Below are 23,049 nucleotides of genomic sequence, written 5' to 3' on the forward strand. Positions count from 1 at the left end.
TATTATTCTTGAGTGTGGTTGAATACATGATCAAACAGAGTTTGGGTTCCACTAACTACCCCTTTAAAGGGCTGACAGTTACCTAAAATGAAACTCTCTTTAGTAATGCTCATTGGATTGTAGGGCGGTTTATGTCCACCAGGTTCCCTAGCACTGACACTAACACGGGCCCACTGTTGCAAGGAGTCGGCTTAGCTGAGGTGTCGGTGGGACAAGCTAACCATTGGCCACAGTTCGTAGCTTTCACCGAGTGTGCTCTTGAGCTAGCGCAGCACTTTTTGTTGCTGCTCCTATCTAATGAATGGTTCCAGTAGGGCATGTCGATTCATGTTAATTCTTTGAAGAAAAGACCCTGCATATTCGTTCATCGTGGGAGCTATGTAATAATCACCATAGATAAATAAATGAGATACACATAGATTTAGTCTTAGAAAAAAAGAGATCCCATCCAACCACTTCAACTGACTCCTTTTTAGGGGCGAGCACAAAGCGCTCCGTCCCTCTTCTGATCTCTCTTTAGGGGGATTTTAACCACGCCCATGTTACGTCAGTCACTTTCATTGGTTCGTGGGCTTGCCTTTTAAAATCCGCTTGCTTTCATTAGTGAAAGGCATGCATACGTCATGCCTTTTCCGGTGTTTAGCCCTCCTCGAGAGTACCGGTAAACTACTGGAAACAAACAAGGCTCCATATTTTCCGTATGGTTTCTGGACTACTTTTCTCTTTATTTTGCAGTGCGATCGTGCTGTGTTTTACACAGCGCGATCGCGCTTGTTTTTTAAAAAAAAATTTATTTGGCAAGAAAAGCCGGTTAGGAGTTTACAACGCTGATAGCTCTAACTCGAAGTAATGCGAGACCCGCTGCATTGCAAATGCTTGTTTTTTCTCTTCTCAGCATTCCATCCCCTCACTTCTGTATGATCTTATCATATCCTAACACAAGTTAAGGTTAGTGTGTACAGTAGGTAGCAATACAGAAATCAGTACCAAAATAGGATACAGAACGTATTCACCTTTAGCTGCATAAGAAGCTAGATAATGTGTATCTCCTTGCTCATAATGTTCCTGTCCTTTCATGATAATGTAGTCTTCCACGGCTGAATAATTCAAAATTCCCTCGGTGGCATCCAATGATTTGGAGTTTAAAAGCAAAAAAACTGATAAATCATGCTTCGCCACAAGTGATAATTTTGTGCCTTCTGTAATGCAGGTTTTTCAGCATTTCTGTGCACCAACAGACTTTTGCAAGGAGAGATTTCCATTATGTAATAAAGTAATACTGCATTAATGAAGAATAGCTGGGAAAGTAGAAACATGTGGTAATATAATTACTGCACACTCCTGCCATACCGCTACCTTCTGAGTAAGCGTGCCTCTGTACTACAAAGAGAAAGTGTAAATCTGAACTGCTAGGTCTATTTAGGGTTAGCCCTACAACTTATGAACCATCTATTAGACAGACTTAAAAGTAAGTTTGAAATATTTTGTCCCAACACACCTTTCATAAAAAAGAAGCAAAAAAAGCCTGAGAACTGGGCCTATCTACGACCAGCTCAGTAGATTCACAGAAGACAGAACTTTTTTATACGCTTTCATTTGATTTCTTGTATCAACAGGAGTTCCTGTAAGTAATTCTGTATATGGGATTCACCTCAAATTTAGATGGACTCTCCATCCTCTTTATTTCACCTTTCAGACTTCTCAGCTTTTCAGGACTCACTAGTGGCCGAAAATGTCCTAATTAATAAATAAATAACCCTTGCACCTAAGCATGGGATTGCTGAGGGCTGCGTGGGAGCTAATGTAATGCATTCTTGCAGACAGCCCCTGCTGGATTTTATAGTGGTAAGTAATTAAATGCAACGTTCTGCGTTGCTTTATATCACATAAGCACCTGTGCCAAATATTAATAGATGCCCTCATTCTCACCCCTTCGATATCAAAGTACAAGCACTACAGTGTTAGATATACGCATAAGGTACTAGGCTGCTTTTGCTGCCGTAAACACTTAGTGAGAGTGTGAATTTTCTAATATGTTTATTAATGATTGTCATTTTAAAAATGTGGAATGAACTCACGTGTACAATGATACACTTCTGAAACGTCTGTTTTTCTGTTCTTGGCTAAGCAAAATTATATTCAAAAGCTGTGGTTATTTTCCATGATTCAAAGTTTTCATAAGAAGTGTTTTCGAAGCCTCTGTAGACATACCCGCAGCTACCCCTAGTGGGTTGCAGCATTATGTCTTACAAGGTCGTGTATCAACCAAGCATTGAATAACTTGAAATGTCCGATTGTTTGGAAATGTTACTAATATCCGGTCTTTCCTCGAGGAGGGAAGTAAAAGAAACTGTAAAAGTTTCTTTCTGAGAACAAGATACTCGAGAGGCGATGAGACAATGGAGTTACAGACAAGAAGGAAGAAGAAAAGATACATCGAAAGAAAATGTTATGGTTAACGTAGATTTGTTAAGTTTAGCTTATCAATTTAGTTGTCGATTCGCTGAAATGAAACAACCTCATAGACTGACCAATCAGTAGTTAATTAGAATTTAGTATAACAACCTAGGTAGAATGATTAGAGGGGGCTCTTTTTTCTAGAGTGATTCTTGGAGAGCACACGAGATTCGAGACTAGCTGTTGTTAGGCCCAAATATTTTGATGATATAACTGATGGTGTCCTCAAGCTGAAGCTGTTCATTTGCTGTTACTACCTTTGTAGTAATGTATGTTATTAAATGTGAATTGTGTCTCTCTTGCTTTCCAGGCACCAGCTGCAACTAATGATTTTATTGCTGCACATTAATCGTTTTTTTATAACATAATTAAGTTAGGAGATTTTTCTAAATTTGTGTTACTAAATTCTTTTTACATGAAGTCCAACATGTTGATGCTAATTTGTGGTTAGTTAGGGAATTAATCTTGATATGCTCATGGTTTGTTTTGAGATCATTTGATGCTGAACTAAAGCATACTCTGCCATTATTACCAGTTTTTGTATTATTAATAAGTGTGATTCTTTTGGAGATAATTTTTTAATTGTATTAATCAAATTGAGATATATACGCAGTTTTAACCAATCGCTATTGATCTTACATGCTTATCATCTGTGTTTGAGAGTTATTTTCGTGACATTAGCATTGTTAACATAGGGAAAGACATCTATGACCATTAATTACTAAACTGGTGTAGTTATTGACTGAAGTTTTATAATATTGAATGTTGTTGTTTTTGATGGTCCTCACACATCCCATTGGTGACATCCCCTCACACCTATGTCGCTTCCATCCATCGTCCTCTAGTGCTGAATCCACTATTCAGTATTGATAATAGCTAGGATTTTGTGGCGTGTTAGCAGTTTTTGGTAACAGATTACAGTTACATCATTGTTTTGATGATGTCATAATGGGTCTATGAGGTTCGGGTGTGTCAAAGTGGTTCATTTGTTCTTTCTTTCTTTTTTCAAAATTGTTAAATGGATTTAACATGATAAATGGCTAGTTGCCTTAAGTGACTTTGCCCGGTTCTTGGAGACCCTTAGGTTGATGGGTATGTTCTTGGCAGTGTTTGGCTGTATTTGAATGAGGAGAATAAAGTGTTTGCGCTTGCACAGCTTTAGCTAATTTGCTGATGATTGTGTAGAATATGAGTTTAGAGGAGTAGAGATACTCAAATTAATGATTAGATGGAGTGGGCGTACTCCTATAGGTATGAGAGTAGGGAAGTGGCGTTCTTCATTTGAGTGTGGTGCTTGATGCAGAACAAAGTATCCACGTGGTTGTTGATGACAGACCTAGAGAGAGAGCAGTCTGGGACTCCAGAGTATAAGGACAAGTGTAGAGAGACACTTGGTATATGTTGTAATTCGTTCATTTAGTAGACCGATCTGTCGAGATTGGTGAATCGAGTTTGTGAGAAATTGGTGTGAATGAGATATACTGAAGACTTGGTGAGTACTAAGTGCACTAGGCAATAGTCCATGGAACAGTGTAGTAGTAAAGTTTGCTGGTCGAAATTTACTCACGATTGTGAGAACTGTGAAAAAGGAGTAGGCAAAAGCTGAAGGTTTCTTTGCAAGGTTCTGAAGCGTTTGTGTTACCCTACCTATAGTAAATGAGCGAATTTGTTTCCTTACTTTTAAAATAGCTCACAAATTAATATTGCGTTGTTTTGTGTGTGGTCTGTGAAAGGTTAGTCCGATAGACTTTGTCAGTGTCTCAGCGAAGGTGCTGAGGGGAGTGAATGTGTTGAGTGTGACGCGCTGGGATTGGTTGATCGACAGAAAGGAGTCGGGCACGGATTCGTCAATCAGTCCGATAATAGAGTAATGCGATTGGAAGGCGGGGGGGTCAAAGAGAATTGTGGGATAGCAGTCACTTTACCTGATTGGTTATTCTTTCTTTAACTTTGTTTACTGCTTGTTGACTTGTTTTTGTTTAAGTTGAGTTTGAAATAATTTTTTTAAACTGAGTAAAATGAAGTTTTTCAAAGCTTTAAAATGTGCGTTGAGGGGTGATGAATACATTCCAGTATTGGAAGGAGAGATTTGTCCGCCTGAAAATACTCCAGCATATATTGTGTTTGAGGAGAGAGGTGCAGCGGCATGTCTTTGGTTGATGAATTGGGTCAAAATGACAAAGAAAGAGAGTTTTTTATCTTTTCCAGAACATGGTACGTTCAATTTCAGAGTTCTGGATAACCTGCGAACGAAGATGTACAGTCTTAAACCTCCACAGAGGCCAGTGCAGTATGAGGCATTAGCTGTATGGGAGCTGGTAGCGAAGGAACAGCAGGCTTCAAAATATGAAAAGAAAATGAGAAGGGTAGAAAAAACACTGTCTGAAATGATGTGGGATGAGGAATAGAAAAGATGGAGAGAAGATACATTACGGGTGGTTAGGTTATTTCCAGCAAGAACAAATGAAGACGAGGTTAAAACAAAAGATGGAAAGGAAAAGAGGAAGGTTTCATTAGAACAGAACGCAAAAGAGCCGAAAAGGGTCATGTTTAACGATGATGAAATAGAGGAAGACGAGGTGGTTAACCATGTTGTAGAAACATATCTTCCACCAGATGTGGAGCAGCAGAACATAAATGGATTAAATGGGAGTGGTATGAGTAACATAATTCCTACTGCACCATTTACTTCAGAATCAGCGAGAGGTGATCTGAGTCATGAGAGAGTTCAGATGCAGAGTAGTTTTAATGACTCATTGAGCAATAGACAACAGTTTGAAATGAACATTCCAGAGATACAGCCAGAGATCTAGACAGTGAGAACAATGGCAAACATAGTACTGTCATAGTACTGGGTCATCTAGGGACAAAGATAAGAGAACATGTACATATACAGATTCCACAAAGAGAACATGTACATATACAGATTTCACAAATGCAGAGCATGAGAGCAGGACAAACACCGGGAGCTGGAACACTGATGAATCCAGATGCAATTACTGTACCTATTACGATGGGTCCAGTGACTCCATTATATGTTCGAGTAGACAATAGTGGAGACAATTCAATACTAAATGTCCCAACAACCGAGCACGAGTTCAGGACAAGGGCGAGGAGCAGGTGCACAAGCTAGTAGAGTATCTCTGAAAGGCTTGTCTGCACAAGAAATAACAGAATGGTTGGAGGACTTAAATAGTTCAAAAGAACAGGAGAGAAAAGAAAAAGAGAAAAAAATGATAAACAGAGTAAGATTAAATATGGAAGGGAGTGAACTTTTAGAGGGAACAATGGGAGTGAACAGACTTGACTCGTATACCGAAGGACAATTGAAATACTTGTGTAAAGTCATTACAAAAGGAACGAACAGAGTTTATCAACAGTTACAAGATGTAGCAGATGATTATGACATTGATTTGACAAAGATGAAAACATTGACAAGGAGTTATAAGTTAGGTTTGGAGGAAGAAGACTTTGTTCACATGAGATCTGCAGGGATGAGAACACATCTCAAAGAGTTACTTGAGAACGTGCCGGTTTGGGGGCATTAGATAAATGGGAGAGTAAATGAGACAGGAAAATAGAGAGACCTAAGAAAGATGATGGGATAGAGGCAGGAGATGAAGTAAAAATATTACCAATGAGAGAAACGCCAGGAGGAAATTTTATTCATGTACCTTGGAATAGAAGTGACATCATAAGTTTTACAAATGATTATCCAAGACTGAGAGAGAAACCTATCGAGTGGTATCAGCAGATAGATAGGTTTGTTAAAGTTTCAAAGTGTCTTTGAGAAGATTTGAATACACTTTTTGACATTGTGGTACCAGCAGATTTGTGGGTTGAATGCAAAAGGAGTGTTGATTGGCCGACGAGCGAACCGCAAAGAGATTTGAAAACAGGTGCGCCAACTCCGGACGTAATGAAATATTACTATAAAGTCATTGAATTTCTGAAAACGAGAGTCTCGCCAAAAAGCGTTGATTGGCAGCACATTGATAGAACAACACAAGAAGGGAAGGAGTCAGTTCATGCGTATTATGAGACGTTGTTGAAGGCATTCAAACAATTTAGTGGTGCAGAAACTATAGAAAAGGAAAACATGAATCATTTGGTGTTCAGATTTGTCGATGGGTAAAAACCAGAAGTAAGTCAAATGATTAATAATCATTTGATATGTTGGCAGGCAAAGCTGATTGATGAGGTTCTGCAGTATGCTAAATATTGTAGTGATGAAAGTAAGTTAAAGCAAAAGAAGCTGAATGAAAAGGCGATGGTGATGCAGATGTGAACTTGACAAAGGAACTGTTCAAAAGTGAATGAATTGATTATATAAAAAAAATAGGAGGGATTTTTTTTTTGTTTAGTTTTGAAATTTTGGGATTTTTTTTTGTACAAATTTTTCCTAACATTGAAAAAGGAGTGATTTAGACAACCAAAACTGTAGAATAAGTTGTTGCAAAGTGCTTGGTATTGGTTTAGCCGTTACAAGTATGTTGATATGTTTATTGTTATTTGTGGGTGTGTATGTTTATGAGATTGATGGAGCAAATCAAACTGCGAAAATGAGTTCTCTAGACTTGACTGATAAGTCATTAACCAAAGATAGATTTAGGATAGATGTAAAATACTTACTTGAGGAAAAGGAGCTTTCTTTTAATGTTTTCTATCGCTTATTGCATGAGTATGTTGAAGTGATGGATGCGACTGATTGTTATGTACGTACACAGATTCCAACTTCAGTAGAAGGAGGAACTACGTATCACAGCTTACCTGTGACTTATGCTATAAGCAGCAGCCTTTTGCCAACACGTTTCTATAATCAAGAATATATTCAATATTTTTATTCAAACTATGATATGGTATTATCTTTCGTACCTGTCATAGGATATTTGAATAAAATAGCCAAAGAAAATAACATAGTAATTATGAGAGAATTCTTTGATCCTACTTTAACTTTTGGGGCGACCTTTGCTCATCGCAATAATTTGACTTGTTTACTAATGCCAGTAGAGAAGAAATGTTTAGATAATACAGAAGCTAGAAGGAGAGAGATAAACGCAAAAATGGATAAGGGGATTATAAATACAAATCCTGGAATAGATTATGCTTATACTGACATCACTAAACAGGGTAAACTAACAATAGATGCTGAGCATGTAGAAAAACTTTGTATACAAAGGCCTTGGAGTAAGAATTATAGAGTGTTTGTTGGAAAGAGTGAATGTAGGCATGTCTTTATGTTTATAAGTAAGTGGGATTTTATGATGAATGGACAAGATACCTGGTATTTACTCTATTTATGGAAGAAATGCATATTACCGCCTTCCTAGAGGGTGGTATGGGACGTGTTATTTGGGAAAAGTCTTCCCAAAAATGTATCAATTGGAAGACTTGAGTAAGATTCCTGATTCAATGAAATTTCAAACGAGACACAAGCGAGAATCAATTTCTAGCATTGTGGGAGACATATTTGGGGCTATAATACCTTCAGTGGGAGTAGTTTTACATTCGATTAAGATTCAGAATTGTCTACAATAGTGGATAACATGTTGACAAGATATTCTGGAGCTATTATTCTTCTGGACACAGAGTTGGCTGCTACAAGAGCTATGGCACTTCAGAATCGCCTTGCGTTAGATATTCTTTTGGCGAAAGAGGGTGGAGTTTGTAAATTGTTAGGTTCTAATCATTGTTGTTCCTTTATCCCTGATAACACAGGGAAAGTTAAAGAATCAATCACTAATGTGACTAACGCTAATAATAAAAATTTGAAAGAACTAACAGAAACTACAATTTGGGAAAAGGCTGGAAAAGGAATTGAAGCTGTTGGAAATTGGTTTAGCAATGTGGGAAGAAATGTTATTCTGACAATAGCAAAATGGGTGCCAATAATTATGTTTTGTTTAATTAGAATTTGGAGAACCTATGAAGTAATAAAATGTGTTAAGAAGAGAAAATTAGAAAGGAATAAACACAATTTTGAAGTAGAAATGAATACATTTTACAAAGAAAATAAGAAGAGAAAAATAAATAATTCAGAAATAAATGAGACAAAGTTTTGAATCTGATGATAACAAATACATTATTAAAGAGTAATGTGATGACATGAATAGTCATCAGAGGAGGGATTGTAAGAGTGTGAATTTTCTAATATGTTTATTAATGATTTTCATGTTAAAAATGTGTAATGAACTAACGTCTACAACGAGAAACTTCTGAAATGTCTGTTTTTCTTTTCTTGGCTAAGCAAAATTATATTCAAAGACTGATTATTTTCCATGATTTATAGTTTTCATAATAAGTGTTTTCAAAGCCAGTGTAGACGTACCCCCAGCTACCCCTAGTGGGTGCAGCATTATGTCTTACAAGGTCGTGTATCAACCAAGCGTTGCACAAGTTGAAATGTCCAATTGTTTGGAAATGTTACTAATATCTGGTCTTTCCTCGAGGATGGAAGTAAAATAAATTGTAAAAGTTTCTTCCTGAGAACAAGATACTCGAGAGGAGGTGAGACGGAAGAAGAAAAGATACATTGAAAGAAAATGTTATAGTTAGCATAGATTTGTTAAGTTTAGGTTATCAATTTAGTTGTCAATTGCCTGAAATGAAGCCACATCATAGACTGACCAATCAGGAGTTAATTAGAATTTAGTATAGCAACCTGGTTAGAATGATTAGAGGGGGCTCTGTCTTTTAGAGTGATTCTTGGAGAGCAGACAAGATTCAAGACTAGCTGTTGTTAGGCCCAAATATTTTGATGATATAACTGATGATGTCTTCAAGCTGAAACTGATCATTTTCTGTTACTACCTTTGTGGTAATGTATGTTATTAAATGTGAATTGTGTCTCTCTTGCTTTCCAGGTAACAGCTGCAACTAATGATTTTATTGCTGAACATTAGTAGTATTTTTATAACTTAATTAAGTTAGGAGTTTTTTCTAAGTTTGTGTTACTAAATTATTTTTACATGATGTCCAACATGTCAATGCTAATTTGTGGTTAGTTAGGGAATCAATCTTGATATGCTCATGGTTTGTTCTGTGATCATTTGATACTGAACTAATGTATACTCTGCCATTATTACCAGTTTTTGTATTATTAATAAGTGTGATTCTTTTGGAGATAATTTGTTTAATTGTATTAATCAAATTGAGATATATATGTCGTTTTAACCAACAGCCATTGATCTTATATGCTTATCATCTGTGTTTGAGAGTTATGTTTGTGACATTAGCATTGTTAATATAGGGAAATAAATCTATGACCCTTAATTTCTAAACTGGTGTAGTTATTGACTGAAGTTTTATAGTATTGAATGTTGTTGTTTTTGATGGTCCTCACACATCCCATTGGTGACATCCCCTCAAACCCATGTCGCTTCGATCCATCGTCCTCTAGCGCTGAATCCATGATTCAGTATTGAAAATAGCTAGGACTTTGTGGCGCGTTAGCAACTTCAACTGCTTACGTAATAATGATCACGATGACAAACTGACAATAGAAGCTTTTGGCATCTGCAGTGTTTTCATAGGATGGCTGTGTTTGGGCACACACCGGGCCTCTTTCATTCTTTCATTCAAAATCTGTTTACCAAAAGCACAACTGTCTGCCTATTTCCTTACAAACAATCTATTGTCACTGAAAAGTTTGATGCCAGCCAAACTGACATCAGCCTAATTGACTAACCATTCTGGACCACAAACGTTATGTTCTGAAACATGCCACAGTGAAATAAGTTAGGTTCGAGTCACAGTACTGACATTAGTGAACCCAAAAGCAATTTACACCTGGTAAAGTACAACCACTGTTTCTCCTAAATGTACATACATTTAAGGGAATCCATCAATTGTGCAGCCAGGGCAGGATCGCAACTCACTTTTGAATGGTGCTATTTCATATCCTTGGTAATAAGTTAAGGCAATGCTTAGTGCAAATATCTCTTACCACCAAATTAGCAGCAGATTCCTGAAGGTGGGAGCGTATCTGTACTGTGTGGCATTTTGCAGTGGTGGTCATGTGTTCTTTTGTTTTGTTTTTTGTTCTGTGGGGTGCTGCACACACTTGAAGACAAGCATAAAGCTAATGAGTGGTGTGAGACGCAGCAGGTTTGTAGAGTGTTGCATTGTAATGTAGTGTTTTTGAAGAGGTGCACCTTCTACTCTTTCCTACATTGGAACAGCATTGGGGGAGTCCTGATGTATACAGCGATGCTGTTCCAGAGCCTGGGTGCACTGCACAGACCTAAAAGACCCGTTGTACTGTTTTTTATTTTTTACTGTCCTTATTCTCTAGTCTGATGGTGCCTGACTGCAGGTGTGCCAAGAGCCACTGAAATGGAGAGCTTGTCTGCAAGATAAGAAGGGGTGGAGGTTGTGTTGGCTCTGTAAGTGATGCAGCTGGTTTTGAAGATTGTACAGGCCAACACGGGGAGCCAATGGAGTTCTATTGGGATGGGGTGACATGGTCATATTTCTTAAAGCCCTGAATGAGATGTGCTGTGGTGTGTAGGGTGCCATTAAGGGGTGCCAGTGCAGAATCTGGGAGACAGTGAAGAAGGCTTTACCGCTAGCCAGATGAGAGATAGTTTTAGTGCTTGAACAGTAGTTCTGGAGTTGCTTTCTGGAAAAGACAGTTTCACTTTCTCTAGAAGGGGGTGGTGGTATCAGGCAGTTTTTTTTCTCTGAAATTAGCTCCTTGATGGGTAGGTTGAGGTTCAGGGTGAATCCAAATGACTTGGCATTCAGTAAAAGCAGAAGTTCAAAGCTCTCAAGGTTCATGCCATTGAGTCAAGTTTGCGTGACTGTTGTTCTTGGCAAATAGCTACAATTCTGTCTTGCTTGGGTTGAGCTTCAGGTGGGAGCTGGACATCCTGGTCTGGATTATGTGCAGGTAGTGTTTGGATATCTGAAGCATAGAATAATTTCAAGTAAAGTTGTGCATCGTTGGCAAATTGGTGAATCGCAATGCTGTTTTCACTGAGTGGAGCACCAAGGAACTGCTTGTAGAGACTGAAGATTGCAAGGGACAATATTGAACCCTCAGGGACTCTGCCAGTAATAGGAATTTTTTGGGTGCCCATGTGAACAAACTGGTGTTGGTTGGAAAGGTAGAAGGATAACCTCTGAAGGACATTGTGGGTAAATGTCATTCAAGACTCCATGGTGCGTATAAGGGTGGGCTAGTCAACTATGTCAAAGGCAACTGAGAGATCCAGCAGCATCACTAGACACCAATTTAGAAAAAAGTTTAATAAATTATTTGACACCAAAACGACAAAAATGTTATCAGTAGCACCAGAGTTATGATTTTTTAAAGTTTAAGGTAAACAATAGCACCTAAAAGATCAAAGCACCAACCGCAGAAATCTAGTTGCTGGAGATTGGGTCAAAGTCACAAAATATGGCCGAACAAGATGGAGTGTGGGACAGATACAAGAAGTGGATTGGGCCAGGTCTGTGCTTACCTTTGGACTTAGGGCCTCATTTACGAGGCCCTTGCGACACACTGCACCACCGGAGAGTCATTTTGATGCCCCAGTGTTGCAGTGTGCTGCCCATATTTAAGAGGCCAGGCAAAGCCACCTTGCATGGCTTTTCATGGCCTTGTAAATATGCCCCCCTTCCCTCATAACACTGTGTAAATGGGGTGTTCCATTGGTATTGCTGCGTGTGTTACCACAGCAGCACCCATGAAATCCAATAGAATCTGATGCATTCCCAGATTTAAGTCTGGGAATGTGTCAGATTCCTCGGCCACCTCAGGGATGAAGTTAAAGTGATGCAACGGGGAGAAATAAAATTATTTCTCCATGTTATTTCCTTAATTCTGCTGCACACATAGAAAGAGGAAAACACCATTAATGATTGTGTGCAGGGAGGTCTTCCTTCCAGCACATAAACTATCATCCCTGCAATGCAGCCACCCTTGCACCATTGGCGCTAGGCAGCAATTTGTGCACCAGCGCAGTGGGCAAGGACAGGAATGTGCTGCATCTTAAAGATACAGCACATTCCTGCCCCTTTGTTTTGAGGCAGGATGGTGCAGCACAAAGGCTTCCGCCATTGCCCTGTGCCAAAACTTATTAAATGAGGCCCTTAGTGTCCGAGGAGGAAGCGTTGTTGTCACGGAACCACTGGGCGAAGTCACTGTGATGATTTCTACATTTGGACATATCCTTTCTTGGGAAGTTGAATTTCTCCAGCGGGATGAGGAGAGAGAGTGTAGCTGACAAGACTTTGAGGAAGCTGAATCCCCCTTTGGTGAAGAACCACTGAACAGGATTTGCTGCTGCGAAGAAATGTGGCAGGAGCCGCCGCAAAGTCAGGCCTACTGAAGATGCAACTTGTGCAGCTAGACGAGTAGGTTAGTCAACATCTACCAGTTTTCAGAGCAGTTTTTAGACAAACGTTTCTAAGCCCCCAGTTTTGGATTTTGGCTATCTGGGCATGTATAGCACTACCACCAAGGGTCCAGTACTGGACGGGTGCCCCTTGGGGGGTTAGGACTCACTCAGGATCGGTCAAGTTGCGGTTTCAAGATGGTGGGAGATTGTTATGTCCCTGTGGCTATGAAAGGAAGGCCAACCATCTAGGCCTTGGAGTTACTCTGGAAGTCCAGGCTTCAGGTGAAGAAGTAGGGCTCAAGTAGCAGGACAGACCTCTGAGGGTTCAAGGTAGGTTTCAGGCAGCAAAGCAGTTTTCCATGTGAAGCAGAGCAGTCTTGTGGCGTACACAGCAGGCAGTCATCTGAGACTCCTTCACAGGTACAGAAAGTGAACTGAAGAGTGGGTCTCCCGGTCCTTTTTAGGTCGAGCGTGCAAGCGCTTTTCGACCTTCTGAAAGTATTCTGTGGGCTTTTAAACACGCTGATCTCATGCCCATCACTTTCACCTGTTCATGGGCTTGCCTTTCAAAAATCCCTTTCTGTCATTGGTAAATACTTTACGTTTGTTTCACCTTGGGGCGGTTTTATTACCACCTTTCAGACTGACCCTCTTACATGGATGATTGCACGATTGCCAATATACTTCTGCAAGAGCAAACTATTATTTTCTTTGTCTCTCCCCTTCATGCTTCAAGGGGGCCATGGCTTTCACATCGCAAATAGGGCAGTACAGCGCAAACTCCATCGGGGGTATTGAAGCACTGGTCACCTTGTTCATACTGTTACCTAATCAGAGTCATTTCTTTTGGCTCTCCCCTTCACACTCCATAGCTTTTCCAAAAACATTTGAAATTGAGAAATGCTCTACCTAAAAATCACAGGAAAGAATCCTTAAAACAGTTCTCCCGACACAGCGGGAAAGCTGATACAAAAATATTCACTGCACTCGTAAACTCGCTCCATAATGCTTTGCACGGAATTACTTTTAGAATTTTTTTTGCTCATAACTCAACCAGTGATGGTCCTAGGACAATGGGACCACCGCCAAAACATGCACCGCGATGTGATCTTTTTGTCTACATCATCTCTGGGTCCCCATTCTAGGTTAGCGGGACCCCAAAATAATAACTCCTCCCACCATTGTGTCTTTTTAAGCTTTCTCATGGCTAGAACTTGTTTTTTACAGCTGGGAGTGGTTTGTGTTTTAGAGGCCTTGTTTGTAATTTCTTTGCAGGAGGCCTGCTAGATCTAAAACTGTGTAATGCGCTATGCTCTCTAGGGGAAAAACAGATGGTTACACTGCATTACCTTCTGCCATTGTCCTTTCATGTGGCTATGCCCTCTAGGGGCTAACTATATGGTTACATGACCACGTTTCTTACAAATGCTATTTTCATTGTGATGTCCTCTAGGGGCTGTTCTGAGCATTACAGTCTAATGGCAAAAGTTCATTTCTGGTAAAACATTTTATTGGGTTTACATGATAATTGTATGTGTTTGAATAATCTCTCCTTATTGCAATTATGACCATGATTCAGGCCAACTTAACATCCTTAGTACACTATGACTGTTTGAACACTCTAGATATGTTTGGGTGACCCTTCTAGTTTATTTCTCTCGTTACTCCTCTGTGGCTGTCTTGAGCCTTTCTTTGGGGAATTGTGTTAGCCAGCCAGCAACTCTGATGGTGGGGTTGTGAAAGAGGCATTCTATTGGAATTAGCATGGCAGATTTAAATTAGGATGCTAAATGGCAACATTTTCATTTTGGCTGCAGATAGAGGAAGAAGGTAAATGGAAGTGCTTTTGTTACATGCAGCGCCACTGGAATTATGTGGCAGGAACAAACCACGTTATGAGGCAGGGTTGACCAATTTATGTGGCAAAAAAAGTCCAGTTATGAATTTACAACTCCAGTAGCTCTTACTCAAGCAAATGCAAGACCCATTGCATTGCAAATGCTTGTTTATAACTGGTGCCTTCTTTGAAGTAGGTGGAGTTTCTAGGGTTTACCTTTGGAGTTCTAGGAACTTCCTGACCTCCTTGCCCTGGCTCCAAGCTGGCTGCAGAGACAATGCAGTGGTCATGAGTATTTTTTGTGCAGGGACAGCATGGCATATTCAGTTGCAAGTGGGGCGTGCCCAGCTCTGCCCCCATCCCATTCAGGCACACCTAATCCCCCTATTGTATGACTGTCTTGGAGGAATTCACAAAGTCCACATGGCAACTACACCCAGTCATTTGACCTAGGACATGCAGCAGGCACCAAATGGCAAAGGACAGGAAAATGCCAACTTTCTAAAAGTGATGCATTTGGGGGTTGGGCTGTAGCATTTTAATTACAATTCCATAAATACCAAACATGAAATGCTTCTCCGTTCCCAATCAAAAGTCAGCCCTTATTAAAAGTAATAAAGCAACCCAATGCTACCATATGGGTCATGTAAGCCTCACAGTAGTGAAAAACAAATGTAGGAGTTTTTGCTACAAGGACAAGTAAAATTTTAAAGTGAATGTCTAACCTTTTAATTACAATGCACCCTACCACATTGGCTATCTAGAGTCTACCTTGTTGTGACTTATATGTAATAAAAGGGGAGTTTAAGGCTTGCCAGGAGGGTTATAGTGCGAAGTCGAACTGGAAGTTTAAAACTGCATTCAGGGTGCAATGGCAGGCCTGGGACATGTTTTAAGGGGTATAATTAGGTGTATGGGACAAAAAGTGTTGCAGGCCCACTAGTAGCATTTAATTTACAGGACATGGGTATATGGTACACCAAATTGAATATGCCAATTAGGTATAAGCCAATTTTAACATGTTTAGGGGAGCACAGGCACCTTAACACTGGTTAGCAGTTGTAAAGTGCACAAAGTTCTAAGGCTAACAAAATCAAATTCCAGCAAAAATGGAGGGAAAAGGCAATACATTTCAGGGAAGACCACCACAAGGCTGACATATCTAACACACAAGAATAACACAACAAATATACAACAAAGCAACCCATAGACTATGACCTGTATAGGCAATGCTTCTACACCCCACATAGCGATACGAAGTTCTCTATGAATACAAATATAAATGTAAACATTACAGAAATGTGCACTAACAAACTGACAACAAAATGACATTTCAAAAGCATAACCAATACAAAACAGCATCCCAACATTAAACACCAACAAAACAGCACAATACTACACAAACACAAAACCACTCAATAGCACTAATTTGCAATTGCATTTTATTAGTGTATTGTGTGTTTTGTCTTCCTGTGTTGTGATATACTATTATTGTGATGTGTTTGTGCTTTCCTTTTGTGTACTCTGCTTTGTTGTGTTGCCCTGTTGCACACTAGGATGCTATTGTGTTATTCTGGAGCATTGAGTTGGTGTATATGCTTTGTTGTTTTTCTGTTTTTATGTGAATTATGATGGGATTTTGTGCTCTGCTTGTGGTGGTTTTGTGCTGCATTGATTTCTTGTGTTCCAGTTGTATTTTGTTTAGGAGGCGTTGTTATGCTGCTGTTGTGGCATGTTTTTTTTTTATTGTGTTACATATTTTATGGTGGTGTGTTATTTTTGTACCATTGTGTTGTCGTGCTGCATTATTGCACTGTGTTGTTTTTGTGGTCTACCGTGGTTGTTGTGGTACCTTCTTTTTTCATTGTTTAGTTACGTTGTGTTGGGTTTCGGCCAGGGCAAAATTTTAATTTCATTAACAAACATAGTTAACTTCCTGTCGTTCACATTTGAAGAAATTTGCAAAATTTGCATCACAAAATATTATGTAATTTTCCTCTGTGAGAGACTTCTTCATGCAGAAAATGTCTCACGGCAAGACATTTTGGGGCATATTTATACTCTGTTTGCGCCGGAATTGCGTAGTTTTTTTTGATGCAATTCCGACGCAAAACTAACTCCATATTTATACTTTGGCGTTAGACGCGTCTAGTGCCAAAGTCCATGGAGTTTGCGTCATTTTTTTGCGTGGACACCTACTTTGCGTTAATGATATGCAAGGTAGGCGTTCCCGTCTAAAAAAGTGACTCCGAGGCATGTGCGCCGTATTTACACTCCCGGGCAAAAATGTCGCCCGGGAGTGGGCGGGTCAAAAAATATGACATCCAGCCGCTTTTGCGTCGTTTTTTAGCACCTGGTCAGGGCAGGCGTTAAGGGACCTGTGGGCTCGGAAGGAGCCCAGAGGTGCCCTCCCATGCCCCTAGGGACCCCCCCTGTCACTCTTGCCCACCCCAGGAGGACGCCTAAGGATGGAGGGACCCATCCCAGGGAACATAAGGTAAGTTCAGGTAAGTATTTTTTTTTTTTTGTGGCATAGGGGGGCCTGATTTGTGCCCCCCTACATGCCACTATGCCCAATGACCATGCCCAGGGGACAGAAGTCCCCTGGGCATGGCCATTGGGCAAGGGGGCATTGGGGGCAATGGGGGTTGGGAGTCGAAAAAAATGGCGCAAATCGGGTTGAGGTGATAATTTTGCCTCAGCCTGACTTGCCCCATTTTTTGGCGCCCAAGCTCCATATTCCCCTACGCCGGCGCTGCCTGGTGTACGTCATTTTTTTTGACGCACACCAGGCAGCGCCGCCGGCTAACGCCGGCTAACGTCATTGAATAAATACGGCGCCCGCATGGCGCTTCAGAATGGCGTTAGCCGGCGTTAGATTTTTTGACGCACAACTGCGTTGGCGCAGTTGTGCGTCGAAAAGTATAAATATGGCCCTTTATGTTCCTCCTTCTGGTATCTCGCATGCCTCTTTTATTCAACTTATGCCCTCATGTTAAAAAAAAGTCAGGCAAGATAACAACAAGCCACTTATCAGCCATGGGGACCCATTTACTGACAGTTTTAACAGATGTCTGCCCCCTGGTGGGAAAGAGTGTGGATAGCCTCCTCTATTTCCTACTCCTTCAACAAAGTGAGAAGGTTGAGAAATAACACCCATTGGCTTTCTCTTTTCCCTGAGCTCTGCCGCATTGCTCCAGGCAGGAGGAGGCATGAAATAGCACTCAAGTCTATGGGGTTCATTTATTAAAAATGGCCGGCGCGGTGCTGCAAGCAATATTGCTGTGCCGAGCTGCATAGTTTCTAAAATGCAGGAATGCCCCATATTTTCGAGAATACAGCGCATCCCTGTGTTTACCCCTGCTCCGGTACTAAATCAGGTGCCTAGCGCCAACGCAGACACCTTTGCGCCATGGTGCAAGGATGCCTGCTTTGCAGGGGTGATTGTTTATGTGCAGGAAAGGACACCTTCCTGCACGTAAACAACTATAAATGGCGATTTGATCCTTCTATGTGTGCTGCAAAATGCAGCACACATAGAAAGAGCAAAAAATGAGGAGAAATACTTCCTCTGATGCCGTTGATCAAAAAAGCGTAATTTGTTGCCTGTCTCACACCGTTTGTACCATAGACTTAGTGCCCACCAAGTGTCCAAGTAAGTGGAGCCATTTGCCACTTCCGTTTGAACATGCCATGCACATTCTCGAAGTTGTGGTTGTGCTACCCATGTGCATCTATGAACTGTGCCTTCAATGCTGCCCGAAGCAATAAGAGAACCCACTCATGCTTAAGTCAAGAAAGCATGCAATTGTCCCCTTAAGGCAGGGTGCAGGAGGTGAACCCTATCTGAGTGCCCTATCCATATCTATAGACCTACCTACTTGTATACACCTCCGAAATGAGGGTTCCTGCATGGTGTCCATCAGTCAGTGTACCCACACACTCTTGTTACTTTAATTGATTTATGCTTTCTCTTGTTTCCCCTATAGCAACAGATTTATTGATGCTACAGGGGCCAATTTTTCTGGTCCTCCTGGTCCTTTCTCCCTGTTCTGCCCAGCCGATACCTCAATTTTCAAACACACAGATGCAGGCTTGTGCCGTTCATAACAGGGACCACTCCAATAGCTTCCTTTTCAGAGGATTAATGGTTTTCCACCTCTCACCAACGTGTCTGTATCAGCACCGCTCAAATTAGTTGACGAGCCCTTGAGTGACTTGGTGGATGATTGATTCAGATGCAGTAGCCCCACTTTGGAGTACTATACACATGAATATGGTAGGGCTAGGGCATTTAGGTAGGGTTCACCTTCTGCATGGTGCCTTCAGGGGACAATTTGCATACTTTCTTGACTCAAGCATGAGTTGGTTTTTCTACTGCTTCGGGCAGCATGGCAGGCACAGTTCATAGATGCCATAGATGCACATGGGTAGCACAACTTTGACAATGTGCATGGCACCTTCATGCGAGGTGGCATAGTTACCAGAAGCGGCAATTGACTCCACCTACTTGGACACTAAAGCCCTCATTACGTGGTCGGCGGCATTTCAACAGGACCGCCGCGCTCATGGCTGCCAAAATACCACCACGTGATGGTGGTCTCCTGACTGCCGCATTACGAGACAAACACAGGAGACCGCCCAAATATGGTCAGATTACAAGGACCGCCAGGGCGGGAGAGAGGCGGTCTCACCACCAGGACTGCCACGATGTAATGACTCCACCCGGCAGAGAACCATAGGCAGTTTGCACCGACCAACCAATGGGGTGCCGTCATCTGTCCCCTACCAGATGGCCTCCTCGACGTGGGCCACTGCGTGGTCCAGACAGATAGGTGGGACGACTGTAATGAGGGGAGAGGTTTGTGAAAAGTGCACGTGTGTGGTGTGTGCATGTGTGTGTGCAGGCGTGTGTGTGTCCGCATGAGTGTGTGTAGGTGTGATAGGAATGGCTTTTCCTGTCGTAGGGTGCGTTACCGCCAGGGTTTTCATGGCAGGGCGACTGCCGCAAGAACCCTGGTGGTCTGCACCCTCGTAATAAGGCTGGCAATGTGAGACATGCTGCCAGCCTGGTGAAGGCTCCCTCTGGCCGCGGTATTCTGCATGCACTGGCAGGACTGGCGGTGGTGTGGCTGTTTCCTGTCGCCACACAGCCATGCTCATTAAGTGGCTGTCTTCAATGTAGGCCTACGGCAGTGAGACCACCACCTCCACCGTAGCGGTCCTAGGACCACCGCAGTCGCAATGAGGGGCTAAGTCTATGGTCCAAATGGCGTGAGAAAGAAGACAAATTATACTTTTTGCTTGGATCTGCATGGTCTAGGCCTTTTTGTACCAAGGCTTGGCGTCTAGTCCACATGGTGCTATAATTGGAAAAGCACCCTTATTCTAACTGTTGGTAATGGTTGTAGGTTGTAATTTTATTGTTAATCAGTTCATTCTTCTGCAGTCTTGAGGAGACCCATGGCAAACAAGGGCTAAAAACGTGTCAACACTTTTTCTATGGAGGAGTCATACAAACAACACATTTAATTATATCTTGGGACTAACATTTATAAAATAGAGTACAGAATTGTCCTCCATGTACAACTATCCCATGGACTACTTCTGAAGTGGATTGTTCAGGAAATAAGAAGTACAGCCACATTAATTTAATGAATTGGAAGCCTGAAGTAATACTTTTGTTGTCTCATTTGTTTTGCCTTAACCAGGAAATTGGTAACTGTGTCTTTGTTTTATGTGTTGAATGTTTTGAAATGTAATGTAAATGCTTCTTGGCACACAGGGTACTACCACACTGGGTAAATGGTTAATTATGCTATTTCTTGAACGGAATATATAGTTTTGGTAAAGAATTTTCAAGAATACCAGTGACTAATTGATGTATTCACGGTGACAGTAATATAGTTAAGATATTTCCCCACAATATAGCACTTTTTTGGTTAACCTGCTATCTTGCCCAGGTATTGTGGGGTCACCAGCTCACACCCCTGTTTATTGATTTCAGTCTATTATTGTGGGCACCAGAAGCAGTGTATCTGAGCCATCCTGTGAGGGTTCCCTGAGTCTGCCTCCCTGTGCTTATTTAATTGGCAGAATTACTAACTAGATCCAGAGCTTGTTGAAGTGGATTGTGAGGTCACCTGCACCCCCAAATGTACTGTGGGCATACAACACAATTGCAGTTTAAGGTCATAATCTGTTGTAATCCCCTTAAACTGTAGGGGTACTAGTATCTTCTACTGGCGGAGTTGTGAGGGAATTACAAGTGGGGTTCTTAATGTCCCCTTATAAATAAGGAGATGCCCTAGCAATCCATTTGGGCCTTAAGTCTGCTGCTTTCAGCATATGAAGTCCTCTGATGAAAGACACTGGGTCCAAATACACTTACTGTGGACTTTGTAATGTCAATGGGATCAATAACAGGTTGCCACAGGAATGAATGGGTTACTTGTTATCAATACCATACTGTTGTAAGTTAGCCATTTATAGTTTTGTTTATTTTACTTGTGTGTGTGTGTCAATCCGACAGTGTTGTTAAACAGTAGTCCCTTTTTAAATGTAATAATCTTGGTTCCCCATTTTATCATTCATGTGATTGTGATGACTTTATACTGCATCTAGCGCCCACCTTCACTCCACCTACCATAAACTATAGACATTGACTGCCCTTCAAAGCCATCCAGGAGAGTCAACGAAAATTCATCTCCCAACACACTAGTAGTAGGGAGCATCTGGAGTCGCGTCCTTCCTCACGCATTAACTTACTCCCCCCCACCGTCCCCACTGAATTAGTTCATGTTTTGCCTACAGAAAAAAACACAAGTGGCTGTTATTGCCCTGTGCTTCGAAGTCCTGCTGTCTGCAGCCCATGGACTAACTCAGATAATTTTTGTGTTAAAGTATGCACTGAATAAGCTAAAGGAAATGCACACTAGCTTCTACACAAGTGCACTGCAGAAAATAGGAATATGATACAACCCTGTGCTATTTTGCATTTACGTGCTAGCCGGCTTGATAACTGCTGATTTTGTAAAAGCACCTGTTTGTTTGATCTGATATGGGAGCTACACATTAGAGGCTTTTTGTGACAATACCGTGAACCACTGTGTCGATGATGACAGAGAAGTCAAGGAGGATCTGCACTTAGCCTGACCCTGGGACTGAGGAATGACTAAGGTCACCTCAGGCATTCAATATTGCTTTCTTATGTGCAGTTTTGGGATAGACGCTAGATTAATTAGCATCTAAGAGATTGATGTGCTTTTGGAGTTCAGCAGTGACCACCTTTCCTAGATTGTTTTAATTCAAAGTGAGGCCTTTTGTGGGGCAGCACTTGTTAAGGTCCATGTGTTTAAAGTAAAGTTTTTAGTAGTGGAACAATCGGGGAGCTTTTCAGAGTGGCGGGGACTTCGTTTCAAGAGCTGCTGGTGAATGGAAATGTAGGTTGTGCATGGGTCCGTTTGGTTGTGGTAAAGATGGTTGTAGGATTGTGATCACAGGTTGCCTACTTGGGTCTGTCATTTCTTGTTAAGGGTAGAGACCTTCAGCTCAACTACTGGAGGAGGAACTGTTTGTGGTAGTTTGTTTCTGTATTGCAATAGTCTTGGTGGATGAGAGGTTACAGGGTTACACCTGTCAGGGGTTTTGGAATTTGTCCATGAGAAAGGAGCCTAGTGAATCCTTGTGCGTGGGAGTTGCTACTGTGGCGCAGTGGAGGTTACTGGAGCTTTGGATTTCTTTGAAAAGTTTGTGTGGGGTGGTTATGGCTACGAGGAATTACTCCAAGAAGTATTCATTTTTACATTACTTTAAGGTACGTGGTTGTTGAGTGTTTAAGATGTAGTTCTCTTTGTGGGGGGTGAATAATTTGTCGCAGTTTGCCTCTTAGGCCCTGCAATCTCTTTTGAGTCTTTGGGGTTTTTGTGAACCATGGGTTGTTGTTAGGTCTATTTGTCATCTTTGAAGCAGTGAACATGTGCATACTGCTTTGGAAATATCATAGTTAATTAAAAAGGAAAAGCACGAGTTGAGTTGGTCCAGTGAATGTTTTTAAAGACTTCAGGGGTATATTTTTTATTGGACTGGTCAATGCAGGTGTGTAAGGAGTTTCAAGTTATGAGACATGGTGGAGAGTTTCCTGTAAAAATGAAGGTCTTGTTCTCGGACTAGATGAAGGAAGAGATTTACATGCTAGTCAAAACTCAGTGTGTGGCATCAATGCAGTGGCCTGTAAAGTGATGGTGATTGGGAGAGGACTTCCAGTTTAAAGCTATCACTTATAATAGGAATTCTCATGAGGACATGATGAAATGTTCCTCATGCCAGACCATCATGTGGCATAAGAGGTTTCTCTGGGTGTTAGCAGGGTGTTTGGCCCAGTTCCATTGTCATTCTGGCTCCTAACAAGTC

This window comes from Pleurodeles waltl, chromosome 4_1 (genome assembly GCF_031143425.1).
Source record: "Pleurodeles waltl isolate 20211129_DDA chromosome 4_1, aPleWal1.hap1.20221129, whole genome shotgun sequence".
Lineage (NCBI taxonomy): Eukaryota > Metazoa > Chordata > Amphibia > Caudata > Salamandridae > Pleurodeles > Pleurodeles waltl.